Raw genomic sequence first — 16719 nt, 5'->3', positions numbered from 1 at the left:
AGATTTCATTTGTCTTATAATTGCAATTTTTTCCTTTTCCCAAACTTTCTTTATTCATACATCTGAAATTATTATAAAGAAAAATATGTGATTTAAACTTAATTTTTATATTTTATATTATATATAAATAAATAATTTTTTTGGGTTTTTAAATTAAAGATTATTTTGAAATCACTTTATTCACAATTTTTTCATTAAAGTTTAAGGTGTAGATGGTAAATTTAAGAATTATCTTTCCTATATTATTATGAATAATCGATGACCAAATTATTAATTTAATGACAAAACAATTATTATATCAATACTTGTTTTTTATCTTTTATTAGTGCACCAGATGGAGCCATCCCCGAGGAAGTACAAGAAGTACACAGACAGTTGGACCAAATAATTAAATGTATAATAGAGTTTTAAAATAATCTTAACAAATAATAATATGACATGTAATTTATTTTGTTTTTCTTAATCCAACCAATAATAATATGAAATGTGCAGATAAATTAAACAAAATGATGCGATTAGTTAATATATAATAAGTGAAGAGGTATCAAAATCGTATTCTCATTTATCTATTTTAATATTTATTATCTTTACATTTAAAAAGGAAGATTTTATGGAATATCCTCTTATTTAGCTTGCCAGGATAGCATAGACCCCGTTTATTTTATAAAAAATAATTTATACATAAAAAATATTGTTTATAAAAAATATTTTTTAAAAAATATTTTTTGTTATTTGATTATAATGTTAAATTAATGATATGTATTTTTTTCATATATGTATAAGAATGTTTACATTTTAATAAAATTATCAAAATTTAGAAAATAGAAAATAATTTTTTCTTTTACAAAATTATAATTCATTTTCCTTAAAGATGACTTAATTTTCACTTTGATTAGGAAAATATTTTTTATAGACCAATTTTTCTAAGTGTTCCAAACGTTAGAAAATATAAAAAATATTTTTTAAGAAAATATTTTCCCCAAAACAAAAGAAGCCTTAGAAAAATGTAATAACTTGAATTTTAAAATATAAATTATATATATTTTTTTTATATAGTATTTAAATATTATTTTAATATTATCTAACTAATTTATAATTTTTTAAAACTTTCATTTATATATTTTTAATGTTATTTCTAAACATATTTTATAAAATTATTTAATAGTTCAATTTTAATTAAAATGATTACTTGGCTCTAAGATTTGATTAATTGTTATTAATTTGATTATTATTATTATTATTATTATTATTATTATTATTATTATTATTATTATTATTATTATTATTATATTTTCTTTAATTTTTATTTATACATAAATTTATATTTTGGGACCTAATCGAAAAGAATTTTGGACCTATTTGCATATGCCTAAAAAAGTTTAAGGACTGAAAGGATAATTAAAAGTTTAAAAAAAACCCAGAAATTTCAAATCTGCAAACAAAACCCCCAAAAAAAAAACCTCTCTCTCTCTCTCTCTCTCTCTTTTTCTCCTACATCTCTCCCTCTCCGTTCACCGTGCTCCCATAGGACGCAGTGGTGGACAACTGCCGACAAACCTCCAGCGGCCCTCAACTACACCAGCGATACTCCTCGAACTACGAACGGTAGTTGATGGTGCTATTTTTCCGATAAAGCACGCAAGGAGGAAGGCAAACAGTCTTTCACCGTTTTCCGGCGATTCCGCTGGTGGATCGAACCCAAACCACTAGTGTTCAACTACTCTTCCTCTAGACTACCAAATCCGACCAACCTCGCTCCTTATTGTCGTCGAAATCAGATGAATCGAGAAGAGAGAAACAGAAAAATTTAGCCAATCTGACCGTCAAATCGGCGATCCAAGACCATCGATGAACTCAACACGGTGAAACCTTTGATATGGGATCGACCCCGCTCCGATGGGACACTATTTGAAAAAGGTGATCATTAGACGGTCCAGATCACTTAATGAGATTTTTGACCTTTTTGATGCCTGCAAATTAAATATAATTATATGATAATTATTAACAATTTATGAGCTTTGTTTAGAAGCAATCGAATCGGTGATAGCTTACCGCTACTCAAAACTGAGTTTTCGACCTGGTGTAAGTGTTTGGCGGGCTGTCTAAGAAAAGGGTCGTGTTTATAGTCATTTCCAGCATTTTTAGACATTCCGAACGCGTTCCAAGCAATAGAATTTGCAAAAGTAGTCCCTAACTCAAGTTGGGTAGTTTGTGCTTTAATTAAGTTAGCTAGTTAAATCTGTAAAATATTCCTGACTTAGTAGAATTAAGTAAAATAAATTTAATTAATACAATGACTATGTGGAGGACCTCCAGGAATATTTTTATAATTTTTGAAATGTTAAAAATATTTTTTTGGACTGTAGAAGAGTTAGAGACCCGAGCTGGAGTTTGGATATTTGGACTTAGATTAGGTTTTTTATAGACCTTGATGGGCATTATAATTATTATTGTGGGCCTAAGGCCGTATGTATCACTGTTGGTTCATTTTTCTTGTAGGGAAGTTAGGTTCAGTTATAAGGAAGACTCTGCCAAAATTTTGGTAAGATCTTAAGAATTATTCTTGCTTATTTGATTAAATTAATTAATTAATTCTATCAGTAATTTTAATAGAAGTCAGTGTGTCTTTCTAGGTAATCGGTGTCGGCTAGCCTTTCTTTTTCTTTTAGTCGGACCAGCTATAGTCAAGTCGATTAGTCTATGAGTTGCATATTGATTATTTTTGTAATTTCAATATTAATTATATATCTGTCATGCTCATGCATTTTATAAATAATTAATTATGCATATAAATAGTTAATATATTAGGGGCATTTTGGTTGTTGCATATTAATTAATTATTGTTATTTATTTGTAATTGTTATTCTAAGGATAATTTGGAGTTATGTGTGTTGTTAGCGTTAATATGGTGTGGATATAGATATGGGTAGGACGGGTAGTCACAGCTAAAGCTTGATCGCTAGGACTCGATCTTTATATATGGATAAGCCAGGGTGAGCACAGCTTTGAATTGATCTCGCTGGCCCCCACACCGGTATTATTAAGCGAAAGTCCAGCTTAAGTTGACCTCACTGACAAGTATTGGATTAAGAGAGCTATACAGGGGATCAGCTCCCATATATATCTATATATTGATATGATACACTGTGTGTGTGTGAGTAGCTCCAAATTAACTTCTTGTGTGAATATTGGGTAAATTATTTATTTTATATGTTGGATGTGCATTTCATGGTAGGATTGCAGTAATTTTATATAGTCATAGAAATTGCATCTATAATCAATATCTAAACTCTCTGAGTCAAACGCTCATTCCTGTCCAAATATTTTTTCCAGGTTGCAGAAGGAGGGAATTTAATTTTTTTTGGATCTAACCTGCATTTTTCTTCACAGGTTATAGTCCTTTTTAGTAGCAGTTTTTATAGTTTTTATTCATTTATCTATTATTTAATTATTAGGACTCTACTGTGACACCAATGTATTTTTATACTGTATTAATTAATGGAGATTAAGGTGTTTCTGCACGATGGGTATCAGGGTTGAGCTGGGCTCTCTTACTTCTGGATTTTCTAATAGCTATCGAGTTGGGTTGGCCCAAATAAATTTATAATATTTTATTTTATTTGGTTAGCATGTTGGGCCTTGATGGTGGTCCTAGTTATGGGTTTGGGAAGAGTGAGCTTACTATAGGCCTCGAGGGCTTTATGTCAGCCCAGATCCTAGTGCCAGTTTGGCCCATGGGATTGAGTCGTGACAAAGTTGGTATCAGAACTTAGGCTCTAGCTTCATGGGAAAGTATGTATCTAGAGTTGTCACAGGCGAAGTATAGGATTATGTTTTTCTTCTTTTGTAATTCCTTATTTCTAGACTCTGCGTTATTCCTTGGATAGTATAAGAGTGCTTCAGTTTAGTGTCTCAGTTTTCGTGTAGTACATGATAATGTGAATTAGAGCTGGCAGACATGTTGAGGTTTGCCATGGGCATATGTATTCCAAGAATTATTATGTTTCTGTTAGAATAGGGACAAGCAGAGTGCCTATCTAGTGCAAGGCATGAGTACATAAAGGTGAGTTATGACAGCATAGATGCCCTAGGTGGGGGCAAAGATACCACTATTGGCAATTATCAATAGACAACTCAATCAGGGCAAGTTTATGGTATCAGTGGGTTAAAGAGAGATAAGACGTTGGGAAACATGGTTTGTTAGGAAGAATCACAGTAATCTATGCAATGCTTTCATTATTTGTTCTTTAAGCTGTGGATTACAGTACTAACATAGGATTATTGCGTAGAGCTGCATGTATCCCCGTGGTGTTCCATGATGAGGGTATTTACAGACAGCCTCTATTTTGGTATAGTTATGCTAGGATAGAGTTTTATTTCTATTGAGGAGTTTGGAACTCCCAGTTAGATGTTTAAACCCTTGAGCTAAAGTATCAAAGATTATAGCTAGGTGGTAACCAGAGTCAGTGACTCAGTTACCCTACCATGAGCTAGAGTTATATTAAGAGTTGCCATTAGATTAGAGATTTTAGTATAGTCACAAAGTAAACGTAGCACCTGCAGAGTGAGACCATCTGGTCTCCGATAAGGGGTCATAAACAGTTTTGGCATTACAATGGACATTTTGCCTAAAGTTTAGCAAAAAAATAATAACTTCTTTGTGTGGCAGCAAGGCATAGAGTACGACTATGCTTCCCTAAAAGAAAACCAAATGCTATGAATAATGTTCATAGCCTATGAAATGACGCTTTAAGGGATTTGTAGTATGATAAAAGAGCAGATAGCCTGACATGGTTATGGCAAGATAGCAGATGCAGTACCACTTTTACAGTTAATTTTGATGTAGAATATGATCTTATCCTTTCAGGAGAGATAGAAGGTTACTACTGGTGATGGTAACCTATGAAATAGTGTCCCAAATGGGACTATGGAGTGTGATAAAGAGTTGTTAGCTTAGGTATCCTAGAGAGGGTGTAAGTTCCATTATAGGAACCATAAGTGATTGAATCATGATAGATGAAAAGCCAATGAATTGAATGACGTGTTATGGTACCCAGTATTTTAAGTTTTGACTAATTGAGTGGATATGGGAAAATAGAATCCCTACAGATCCCTTCCTTGAGGTAGTGGGGGATAGTATATAGTCTAAAGAATAGGAATAGAGATAGTATATAGTCTAAAGAATAGGAACAGAGATCACACAGTGAATGCATGGTTGCAATTCCCTAAGTTCCTTTTCAATTTCTTATTACTCAAAACAAGAGTATACTCTAAACAGAATAATGTTAAGGGCAGTAAGTTAGCAAAGATAAACTACAGAATGCCAGTAAATAAAGGAAGTGTAGAAATAAAAATTTGGATAATTGGTTGCAGATGCAACATAACTTGATTGCTAGTAGAAGTACTAGCTAGAGTGATCAAAGGACCAATTCTGAGCAACATTGAGGTGTAGATGACTTGGTAGGGATAGTGAAAAGGTACAAACTTCTGACATGGCAATTAGGTCAAGAAAAAGAATGAGCTAAAGAATAAAATAGTCCAAGTTTATATTTGGGTAAGATAAAATGAGTTAGCTAAAGAACAGACTGAAAGGCCCAAATTAAGATAAGATTAGGAAGTGTAAAGTCTTGATACAGAGGAGACAAAATATAATTCTAGGAAAGGTAAATAAGGAAAACATAAAAGTAATGATAGAAAGCTTGGAAAAGGATGACATTAGGGAGAACATTTGTCATGGTATAGAAGCCAGAAGTGCAAAACTCAGAGCAGGTCATAGTTGATGTAGTGTTAGGAGCTAGAATATGGAGCTCAGAGTTGTAGGATCTAGAATAGGCTTTGTCTATTTTCTATCCCCAAGGTAGAATAAGGGGCAATGGAGCAAGGACCTTTTAGATTGTTTATAGTATGAGGAATGTTAGGTGAGATATGTAACCAAAGTAGATAGTAACCAGAGGGTGCGTAACGATAACTCGAACTATCTTATCAGACAAAGAAGCAAAGTCAATGGGTAATAAGTTGAATAAAACTCAACCTAATGGATTCAATCATGCCTGATGAGAGAAAAGAATGAGGGATAATGGCACAAAGGTTTGATGTTAGAATTCAGAATAGTGAGACCTAGAGTCTGTAATCGAGAGTTAGGTAAGTATTTTCAGTGTGATCAACTGGGTAACTTTGTAAGGAAACATGAATGACAGTTTAATAATATATAACAAAACACTAGTAGAAAGACAGGATAAGACAAGATAGGTATAGATGTTACTCATAAGTTATTAGAAAGTACAAGAATTAGAGGAGTGATTGTTGGCAAGACTAGAATTAGTTCTAGAAGAATCTATCAGTGCTTTATTTTCCAGAGTACAGTAGAGTATAAGGGGCACTAGACAAGTGATTATAAGTATGGAGGACAAGTGGAGAATAACAAGAAACTTTAAATTCAAAGATGATATGTCAGGTGGGACAACAGTACAACAAAGGGTAAGTGCAATTAATATTTTATAATAGAGCATGATAATTGTGAAAAGATGATAAATTTTGAAGAGCAATTCCCTATAAAGAATAGTAGAGAACGATAATGTTTTGATGGTTGTGTTAGGAAGGAGGTCTAAGAAGAATCATCCATGGTGAATTGCCTATATTATATAATATGAGTAGTAAGTTAGTACTATAGTGTGATACTATATGGTGGATGTGTTGGTGAGAACCAATCACAAAGTTAAAATTCTGGAAGTAATAGAGTTAGTAATCAAGTTAGGATTAAGACATAAAAAGGTTACAGTTAACGCTGATGGGATGAATATCTTCAAAGGACAAGGCACAAGGTGAGAAAAGACTAAAAGGAATGGTATAAAAGGGACACTAAGGGATGTTTAAGACAAGTTATGGTAAAATGGCAGGTTAAGGAGTAGTGGAGCCTTGGTTCAAGTGCCAATGTGTCAGAAAGTACATCAGATAGTAAGAAATTTCAAGCAGAAGTCAAGAAACTCCCTTTTCAGAAAAGGAGTAGGATATCATAAGTTGTATTGATTGGGTTGCTTGAGAATACATAAACTTTTGTCATGTCAGAGAAGAGACCCAGTTCACTTTCTGATGTTGATAGATGGTGTAAGGAACGTTTGGCATCTGGATGGAACTCTGCATAGCTGATTACCTATGAAATAGGTATGTTATGGAAAGTCAATCACTATATTATTTTTCTGTATATTCTGTATTCTGTATTCCTATTTAGGATTTCTTATTTAGGATTTCTTCCTAATTAGTAGAACACAATTATAGGAATCAATTGTATATATATACCCATATACAGATTAATTGAAATTAAGGAGAATCATCTCTTTCTACATTGTGACACCCCTTACCCGACTACAGTGTAGCCGAGCAAGTTATGCCACTCAGTGTACCGGAGCACTCTATTTTATCTGATTTCATTACAGTCATTGATTTATTTATTCAAAAACTTTATTGAAGATTTAGGCTATTTTTACTTTTATCAAAATCTAACTAAATTGGAAATTTTAAAAATTTTAACGATAATCCGACAAAGTGTCGGCTGTAATTTGGACTAACAGTTCTTCTGAACCTGCCAAAGACAATTTCAATATATACTCAATTTCTCAAACTTAATAGTCTCAAAAATTTTCAAACACAATGTATCTCAATACAGTATCCAGATTTCTCAGAAATCTCATTAGATTTTCAATATCTCAATATTCACAAGTATAATCTCATTATAACTCAAATTCAATTCACATACTAAAATACTTACTTTGAATAGCTTCCATAATTCATAGGTTAATTACATGAGTTTATTTTGTACAAGATATACAAATAATTTACAATGTGCTAGGAATGAACAATATACATAACATGTATAAAATGAGCCCTATCTACATGCATTGCTGAGGAGGTGACAATCTTGAACTCTTCTGACACTTCTGCAGATCTGGACTCCAAAAATCTCAGTCGACAGTCTACTAGTTTTTACCTTCAGTACCTGCGCGAGGAAGCAATTCCATCGCGCTAAGCATTTCTGCTTAGTGGTGCAATAATATAACAAGAAATAATATATACAAATAAAGAAAGAACAGAGCATAATTTGAATGCTTAAGAATCAATTTAATTTAATACAATGTGTCTAATGTTAATTATCTTTTGTTCTCATTTGTTTCGCTTTGGAAGCGTTTAATTCCGAAATTCACAGTGATAATGTACGATATACAGAATTAATAAAAATACTCAATTTATATTCATATGGCAATAGAAGGTACATTTAAAATATTTAGTTAAGTTATACCTATTTTTGCAACTCTCTTATCATTTTACTTAACAATTTTTATGTGGTTTGGATCATTTCATAATTGTAACTAATTCTTTTGAAGTCTTATTAACTCATTTATTTGATCTCTAATGTTTTTAATTACTAATAGTCTTAATTTATTTCAATAAATTACACTGCCCAAGTGACCTACGACAGGCTGACTAAACTGGATAACGGGTCGTTGGCACTGGACACCGCGGTGCCTCGGGCCGTCATACCATGGGACGCAGAACGTCAACCATGTATGCAGTCAGTATGGCTAAAAAGCCATGATATCACATAATCGGGCATAAAAGCCATGAATACGGGCATAAAAACCATGAATACGGGCATAAAGCCATGAATACAGGCATAAAGCCTTTCGCGATCTTCGCTAAAACAATACCCTATTGGCATGCCAAACTATCCAATCTGACACACATGTCTAGGCAATACAAGGGCATATAATATCATCAAATATTAATATGTTGTGTTTTATGTCTTTATTATTTCACGATAAATTTCATAATTTGTACATTGATCATAATATTCATACATTCCTTACATCATTCCTATTGATCACAATTCACAATAATGGTATTCATATACCATTGTACTCAAAATATTTCTCCTCTCTACAATAATGAGAACTAATGTCTCATTCATACATTAATATGGTTCATTTATTCATTCATTATGTTATTCATATTGATCACAATTCTAAGCAATGGTTCACATGTACCATTGTATTCAAAACATTTTTCTTTTCTCATTTATACATTCAAGAATCTATTTATGTAATTACAAATTTTATATTTCAAGTTGAGTTACTAATATTTTATGAATTCCATTTGTGATGGGCATATATGCCCTAACTATCTATTCACATCAATTAGGTGACTTATTTTTCATGTTTCAAGTAATCCATGAATATTTCATGGATTTCAAATTTATGGCCTAAATTTCTTTTTAACAATTTTGGCTAGGATGCATAGTCCATATTTGTCATACAATTCTAAGCATTTAAGCTTAGAATTGGTTCTAGGTCTTCATCTTAATTCACTAATCATTTTGATTACTATTCATCATACTAGTCAATCAAAATGTTGATATTTTTATACTTAATGGATATATTAATTCTAATTACACCAAGATCCCACATTTTGAGTTTTACATTTACTAGTATTAATTGCCAATTGCAATTTAAAGTCCCCTAGATGCATTTCTAATTTTAAATTTTGAATTTCAAGTTTTGGTGTCACTATTCACCTCATTGGTCAACAAAAATGTTAACTTTTACATAGATAATAGGTACATTGGTTTTAACACTCCCGATGTACCACATTTTGCATTTAAAACTTGTTGGAATCAATTACCAAATCCATTTCCAAGCTTATTTCAAGTTTTCATGTCTCTATTCACTTCATTAGTCAACTAAAATGTTGACTTTTGCATAGAAAATATGTACATTGACTTTGGCACTTCAAACATACTACATTTTTCATTTAAAACTTGTTGGTTTTGATCACTTTCTCAAAGCTTAGGTCATTTTGGCAAAATTGCCAATTTTCGGTTTTGGTGCTCCGAAGTTGCACTGTTTCATTGGTCGATTTACTGTTGGAATTTGACAAAACTTCCTTCATAGAAAATGTTTCTTATTTTGTCTAGTTGAATTTCTTTTTTTGAATCACTCCATTTGGAGTTTTGTAGCTCAAGTTATGGCCAAAATAAGTTTACTGTTCACGTGCACTGTTCTTGCTGCTATCATGGGTTCTGGCAGATTTTGATCCAACTTTGGTTAGTAATTTGATCAAGTTAAGTTCCTAATTTGGTCTAACTTTCTTCATATGAAATGTTCTACTATGCCTTAGGTTTCCATCGGTTCAAGAATCGCCTAAATCCGAGTTTTCTAGAGAGAGTTATAGTCCTCCAAACATTGCTGCTCAAATGAAAATTCTGGAAATCTCAGTACAGTAAACTTCACTTTGCTCAATGATTTGATTAGGTTCTGGTGATAATTTGGGGTAGGTTTCTTCATGAAAGTTGTTTTTCTATGTCTTAACTTGTTGCTGTAAAAATTTCAGGTCAATTGACCAAATCTACAGTGAGTTATGGCCAAATGAACAGTTACTGTTCATTTGGTCAATTCTGCAGGGGCTGTTGCAGAGTGTCCGGATTGGGGCCAAGTTTTGGTCCTCTTGCTTTGGTCTTTTGGGCATGGTTTCTTCAGCAAAAATGTGCCATTATAAGCCTAGTTTCATGTCCAATTGGCCAAACACCAATTGGACCTACACAGCCCAAGCTATGGCAGTCCAAGTGGACTGAAATTTCAGTCACCTTGCTGCTGTCCCTAGGCAGCATTCTCATTCACTTTGCCATGCCATTTTTCAGTCCAAATTGTGGTCAACTTACCTAAAATGGTCACTAATTGACCATTAAAATGTTCTTTCACAATTGCATAAGCTAAATCCAAGTTTCACTCCCAAACCCTAGCTCAACAATTTCAAAATCATGCATTTTCACTTTATTTCATCAATCTACTTAGCAAATACATATTGTGGGCAGCCCTATTACCCATTTAACTTCATTAAATTCAACACCATCAAACCCTAACCATGGCTGCCAAAAATAAGGGATGGCATACCAATGTCTTTCATCAAGTTTCTTTGTCATTTAATCACCAATATAGTGCTTAAACATAAAATTGAATTGAAATTTAAGGTTTTGGTCACTAACCTCTTGTAGGGCAGAATTTTCCCAAGTTAAATCTTCATTTTCTTGTACTCTCTTGGCTGCCAAACACTTCCTCTAGGTCCAAGGATTCATTTTAGTATTGGGGTCTTGAGGAAATATGGTGAGGAAGCATGAGAAATGAAGCTTTTGTTTGAAAATCAATGGAGGGAGAAGAGGGAGAGATTCACATTTTGGCTGAAGAAGAAGAAGGAAACAGCAGAATTTTGGGTCCATTTGTCTCTTTTAATTGTTTAAAAAAAGACTTATTGAATGGTGATTGGTGGAGGGTATGTAAATGACATCATGTGATGTCATTATCCCTAATTTCCTTCATTTTTCTTTTCTTTTCTTTTCTACCACATTTCAATTTAATTTTTAGCAATATTTCTTCATATTTTATGTCATATTAATTATTTACTTAACTGGACAAGTCGGCAAAAAATCACCTCTGAAGGCGAAATGACCAAAATGCCCTCCGTTTGGCTTAACGGGTCAAAATTGTCTGTACCGATTGAAAAATTTCTCTAAATATTTTCTTGGCATTCTAATGCCATGGGAACCTCAATAACCCTTCTCTGGAGTCCCAAAAATTATTTTATGAATTTTTCCCCGGGTCTAGGGCTCCTCGTTGCGAGAACCGCAACTTCACTCTGGTTACCCATCGCTTGGGCACCGGCTCGTTTAACTTGGTTGTATTTTATTTCTAAAATTTTTCCTAAATTTTTCTTATTAATATTTGAGTTAATTTTGGTTCCTGACTTTAGTTTAAATATTTTTCCGGACGTTCTAGTCGTCCGATCGACACTGGCCACCGAATGTAAGACTGCATTTGAGTTGCTATCGGGAGGGTGTTACATACATGGTATCAGAGCAGGTCATCAATCTAGGGTGACTATTTGTTCTCACCACCCAGCTCAGGAGAGACCTTGGTCACCGACCGACCATTTCGACCCCGATCAACATCGCCGACGTCGCCTCAACCCCCTCATTCCATCACTGTATGCTGTTGTCTGATCCAGTACACCATTAAAGGACTTCTGAGGTTTGGCTTTCAGATCCTATTTCGGTATTTGCTTGATTTGTGATTTTGGGTTATTTTGCTGCTATAAGCACTTTGGATTAGTGTTTCGGTTAGTTTTCTTTGTCTCAACAAATGGCAAACAATAACAATGTTATTTTTGATGTGATTCCGGTGATGACTAAGATCACGGAACACAAACTTAATGGTTCGAATTACCTGGAATGGAGTAAGACTGTTAGGGTCTATTTGCGTAGCATTGATAAGGATGATCACCTTACTAAAGATCCACCCACTAATGATACACGACAAACTTGGCTAAGTGAGGATGCCCGATTGTTTTTACAGCTTCGGAACTCGATTCACATTGAGGTAATTAGTTTAATTAATCACTGTGAATTTGTTAAGGAATTAATGGATTACTTAGATTTTCTGTATTCTGGTAAAGGGAATATCTCCCGTATTTATGATATTTGTAAGGCATTCTACCTTGCTGAGAAAGAGGATAAGTCTCTCACGGCTTATTTTATTAATTTTAAATGGGTATATGAGGAACTTAATGTATTGTTGCCTTTCAGTCCTGATGTGAAAGTTCAGCAGGCCCAACGGGAGCAACTGGCTGTTATGAGTTTTCTTGCAGGCCTTTCTTCAGAGTATGAGACTGCTAAATCTCAGATTCTCTCCAGTTCTGAAATTTCCTCTTTGCATGAAACGTTCACACGGGCCTTCATACAGAGAGTACCCAATCTTCACAGCCTGCCAGTAGTGCTCTTATTAGCCATAATCCAAATAGACAACAGGGTAATAGAAGAGGAAGTAGAGGGGGAATTACAGGCAACAGAAGTAATCAGCGTAATAGAGAGGCTAGTTCTAATCAAGACTCAAGAGGAGTCATTTGTTATTATTGCCATGAGCCTAGCCATACAAAATATAATTATCCGCAACTTTAGAGAAAAAATCAGCGATCACAGATGGCAAATATGGCAGCAGAGAATTCTACAGTATCTTCCTCTGAGAAAACTATTTTGGTATCTGCAGAGGATTTTGTATAATTTTCCCAGTATCAGGCATCTCTAAAGCCTACCAGTTCCCCTGTCACTGCGATCGCTGAGTCAGGTAAATTCACTACATGCCTTGTGTCTTTCTCATCCAAATGGGTTATTGACATGGGTTCTGGAACTGCGAACCCGACTTCGTCAATTTCTTTTGTCTTCTGTTTTGTGTCTACCAAAATTCTCTTTTAATCTACTTTCTGTTAGTAAACTTACTCGTACCTTAAATTGTTATGTTTCCTTTTTTCCTGACCAGTGTTTGTTTCAGAATCTTACGACAAAGCAGATTATTGGTAGAGGACGCGAGTCAGGTGGTCTCTATATTCTAGAAAATCATGTACCGCGGTCGTTTATTTGCTCCAGTACCTTAACACCTCTTAAAGCTCATTATAGATTGGGTCATCCTTCTTTGTCTACCATGAAGAAGTTGTGTCCTCAATTTCAGTTTTTATCAGTACTAGAATGTGAGTCGTGTCAGTTTGCAAAATATCATCGTTTGCCTTCTTTGTCTAGAGTTAATAAATGGGCTTCATCTCCTTTTGAGTTAGTTCATTCTGATGTTTGGGGTCCTTGTTCTGTTACTTCTAAAACTGGATTTCGTTATTTTGTTACTTTTGTTGATGATTACTCTCGTGTTACCTGGTTATATTTAATGAAGAATTGTTCTGAGTTGTTTGCTATCTTTTGTGCCTTTTGTAATGAAATCAAAACTCAATTTAATATTTCTGTGCGCATATTAAGAAGTGACAATGCCAAAGAATACTTTTTAGCACAATTTCAGTCTTGTATGACACAAAATGGCATTCTTCATCAGTCTTCCTATATGGATACCCCATCCAAAAATGGCGTGGCTGAAAGAAAAAATCGGCATCTTTTTAAGGTAACTCGTGCTCTTCTTTTTTAGATGAAAGTTCCTAAACACTTTCGGGCGGATGCAGTTTCTACGGCATGTTTTTTGATCAATCGTATGCCGTCTTTTGTCCTTAATGGGGATATTCCTTATACTGCTTTGTTTCTTACCAAATCTTTGTTTCCTATTGAACCCCGTATTTTTTATTGTACCTGTTTTGTGCGTAATATTCGTCCACAGGTTACTAAATTGGATCTAAAATCTCTCAAATGTGTCTTCCTTAGGTGCTCCCGACTCCAAAAAGGGTACCGTTGTTTCTCTCCTACTCTTAATTGTTATCTTGTTTCTGCAGATGTCACATTTTTTTAGTCCACTCCATTTTCTCCTCAATCATCTGTGCATGAGAGTCAGGGGGAGGAGGATGATCTCTTAATATATACTGTCCAACCAATATCTAGTCCTCTCCCACAGCCTGTTCCTTCTGTCTCTAGACCTACTCGACCTCCCGTTGTTCATGTTTATTCTAGGAGATTGGAGATTCCTGACTCAGATCCTCCACCAGCTACTTCGTTGGGAGATCCTGTACCTCATACTGATCATGATTCTGATCTAGACTTACCCATTGCTCTTCGTAAAGGTAAACGTTCATGTACTTACCCTATCTCTATTTTTTTTCTTATAATCAATTGTCTTCTTGTTCTCGGTGTTTTGTTACTTCTTTAGACTCTGTTCCTATCCCTAATACTGTTAGTGAGGCACTGTCTCATCCTGGCTGGTGTGATGCTATGAAAGAGGAAATGGAGGCTTTAGATGCTAATGGTACATGGGAACTGTTGCCTTTGCCCACTGGTAAGAAAGCTATTGGTTGCAAATGGGTATTTACAGTAAAGGTAAATCCTGATGGTTTTGTGGCTAGGTTAAAAGCACAACTTGTAGCAAAAGGATATGCTCAGACATATGGGGTTGATTACTCTGACACTTTTTCTCCTGTAGCTAAACTTACTTCTATTCGCTTGTTTATCTCTTTAGCAGCTACATATGATTGGCCCTTGCATCAATTGGATATCAAGAATGCTTTCCTTCATAGTGATCTTCAGGAGGAGGTGTATATGGAGCAACCACCTGGGTTTGTTGCTCAGGGGGAGTTGGGTAAAGTTTGTAGGCTTCGAAAGTCTCTTTATGGCTTGAAACAAAGTCCTAGAGCATGGTTTGGGAGATTCAGTGAAGCAATACAGGAATTTGGTATGCAAAAGAGTAAGTGTGATCACTCAATATTTTACAGGCAATCTGAGGCTGGTCTAATTCGCCTGGTAGTCTAAGTGGATGACATTGTTATCATTGGGAGTGACTCTGCAGGTATTTCATCTCTTAAAACCTTCCTCCAAACCCAATTTCAGACCAAAGACTTGGGATTGTTAAAGTATTTCTTGGGTATCGAAGTTATGAGAAGTAAGAAGGGTATTTTCTTGTCTCAAAGAAAATATGTCCTCGATCTATTGATAGAGACAGGAAAATTAGGTGCTAAGCCTTGTAGTGCACCAATGACTCTAACTTTACAACTGTTAGCAGGGGATAGTGAGTTGTTTGAAGATCCAGAGAGATACAGGAGATTGGTAGGAAAATTGAACTACCTTACAGTCACTCGTCCTGACATTGCTTATGCCGTTAGTGTGGTAAGTTAGTTTATGTCTTCCCCAACTGTTGCTCATAGGAAAGCCTTGGAACAAATCTTGTGTTATCTGAAGGGCGCTCTAGGAAGAGGTTTGCTATATGGTAATCATGGGCATTTGAATGTTGAATGTTTTTCAGATGCCGACTGGGCTGGATCTAAGGTTGACAGGAGGTCAACTACTGGATATTGCGTTTTTGTTGGAGAAAATTTGGTGTCTTGGAGAAGCAAGAAGCAGAGTGTTGTTTCTCAATCTAGTGCTGAATCCGAATACAGAGCCATGGCACAATCAGTATGTAAGGTAATGTGGATACTTCAATTACTAGATGAGACAGGTTTTAAGACCTCCCTGCCTGCGAAATTGTAGTGTGATAATCAAACTGCTCTCCATATTGCTTTTAATCCGGTGTTTCATGAGCGGACCAAATATATTGAGATTGATTGTCACTTTATTCATGAAAAGATTCAATAACAGATCATCTCAACAGGACACATCAAAACTGGAGAACAGTTAAGAGATATTTTCACAAAAGCTCTGAATGGAGCTAGGATTGACTACATTTGTAACAAGTTGGGTATGATTAACATCTATGCTCCAACTTGAGGGGGAGTGTTATGGAAAGTCAATCACTATATTATTTTTCTGGATATTCAGCTCTCATATATATTTATATATTGATTTGATACACTGCGTGTGTGAGTAGCTCCAAAATAACTTCTCGTATGAATATTGAGTGAATTATTTGTTTTATGTGTAAGATGTGCATTTCATGGTCGGATTACGCTAGTTTTAGATAGTCATAGAAATTGCATTTATAATCAATATCTAAACTCTCTGAGTCGAACGTTCATTCATGTCCAAATATTTTTCCTAGGTTACAGGAGGAGCGAGTTTAATTTTTTTTTATCTAACCTGCATTTTTCTCTATAGGTTGTAAAGCTTTTTAGTAGCAGTTTTTATCTATTATTTAATTATTAAGACTCTGCTGTGACACCAATGTATTTATGTACTGCATTAATTAATAGAGATTAAGGTGTTTATGCATGATGAGTATAAAGATTGAGTTGAGCTCCCCTAATTTTGGATTTTCTGATAGTTAT

The sequence above is a fragment of the Hevea brasiliensis genome, chromosome 14 (assembly GCF_030052815.1).
Source record: "Hevea brasiliensis isolate MT/VB/25A 57/8 chromosome 14, ASM3005281v1, whole genome shotgun sequence".
Lineage (NCBI taxonomy): Eukaryota > Viridiplantae > Streptophyta > Magnoliopsida > Malpighiales > Euphorbiaceae > Hevea > Hevea brasiliensis.
Note: the sequence above shows the minus strand (reverse complement) of the source record.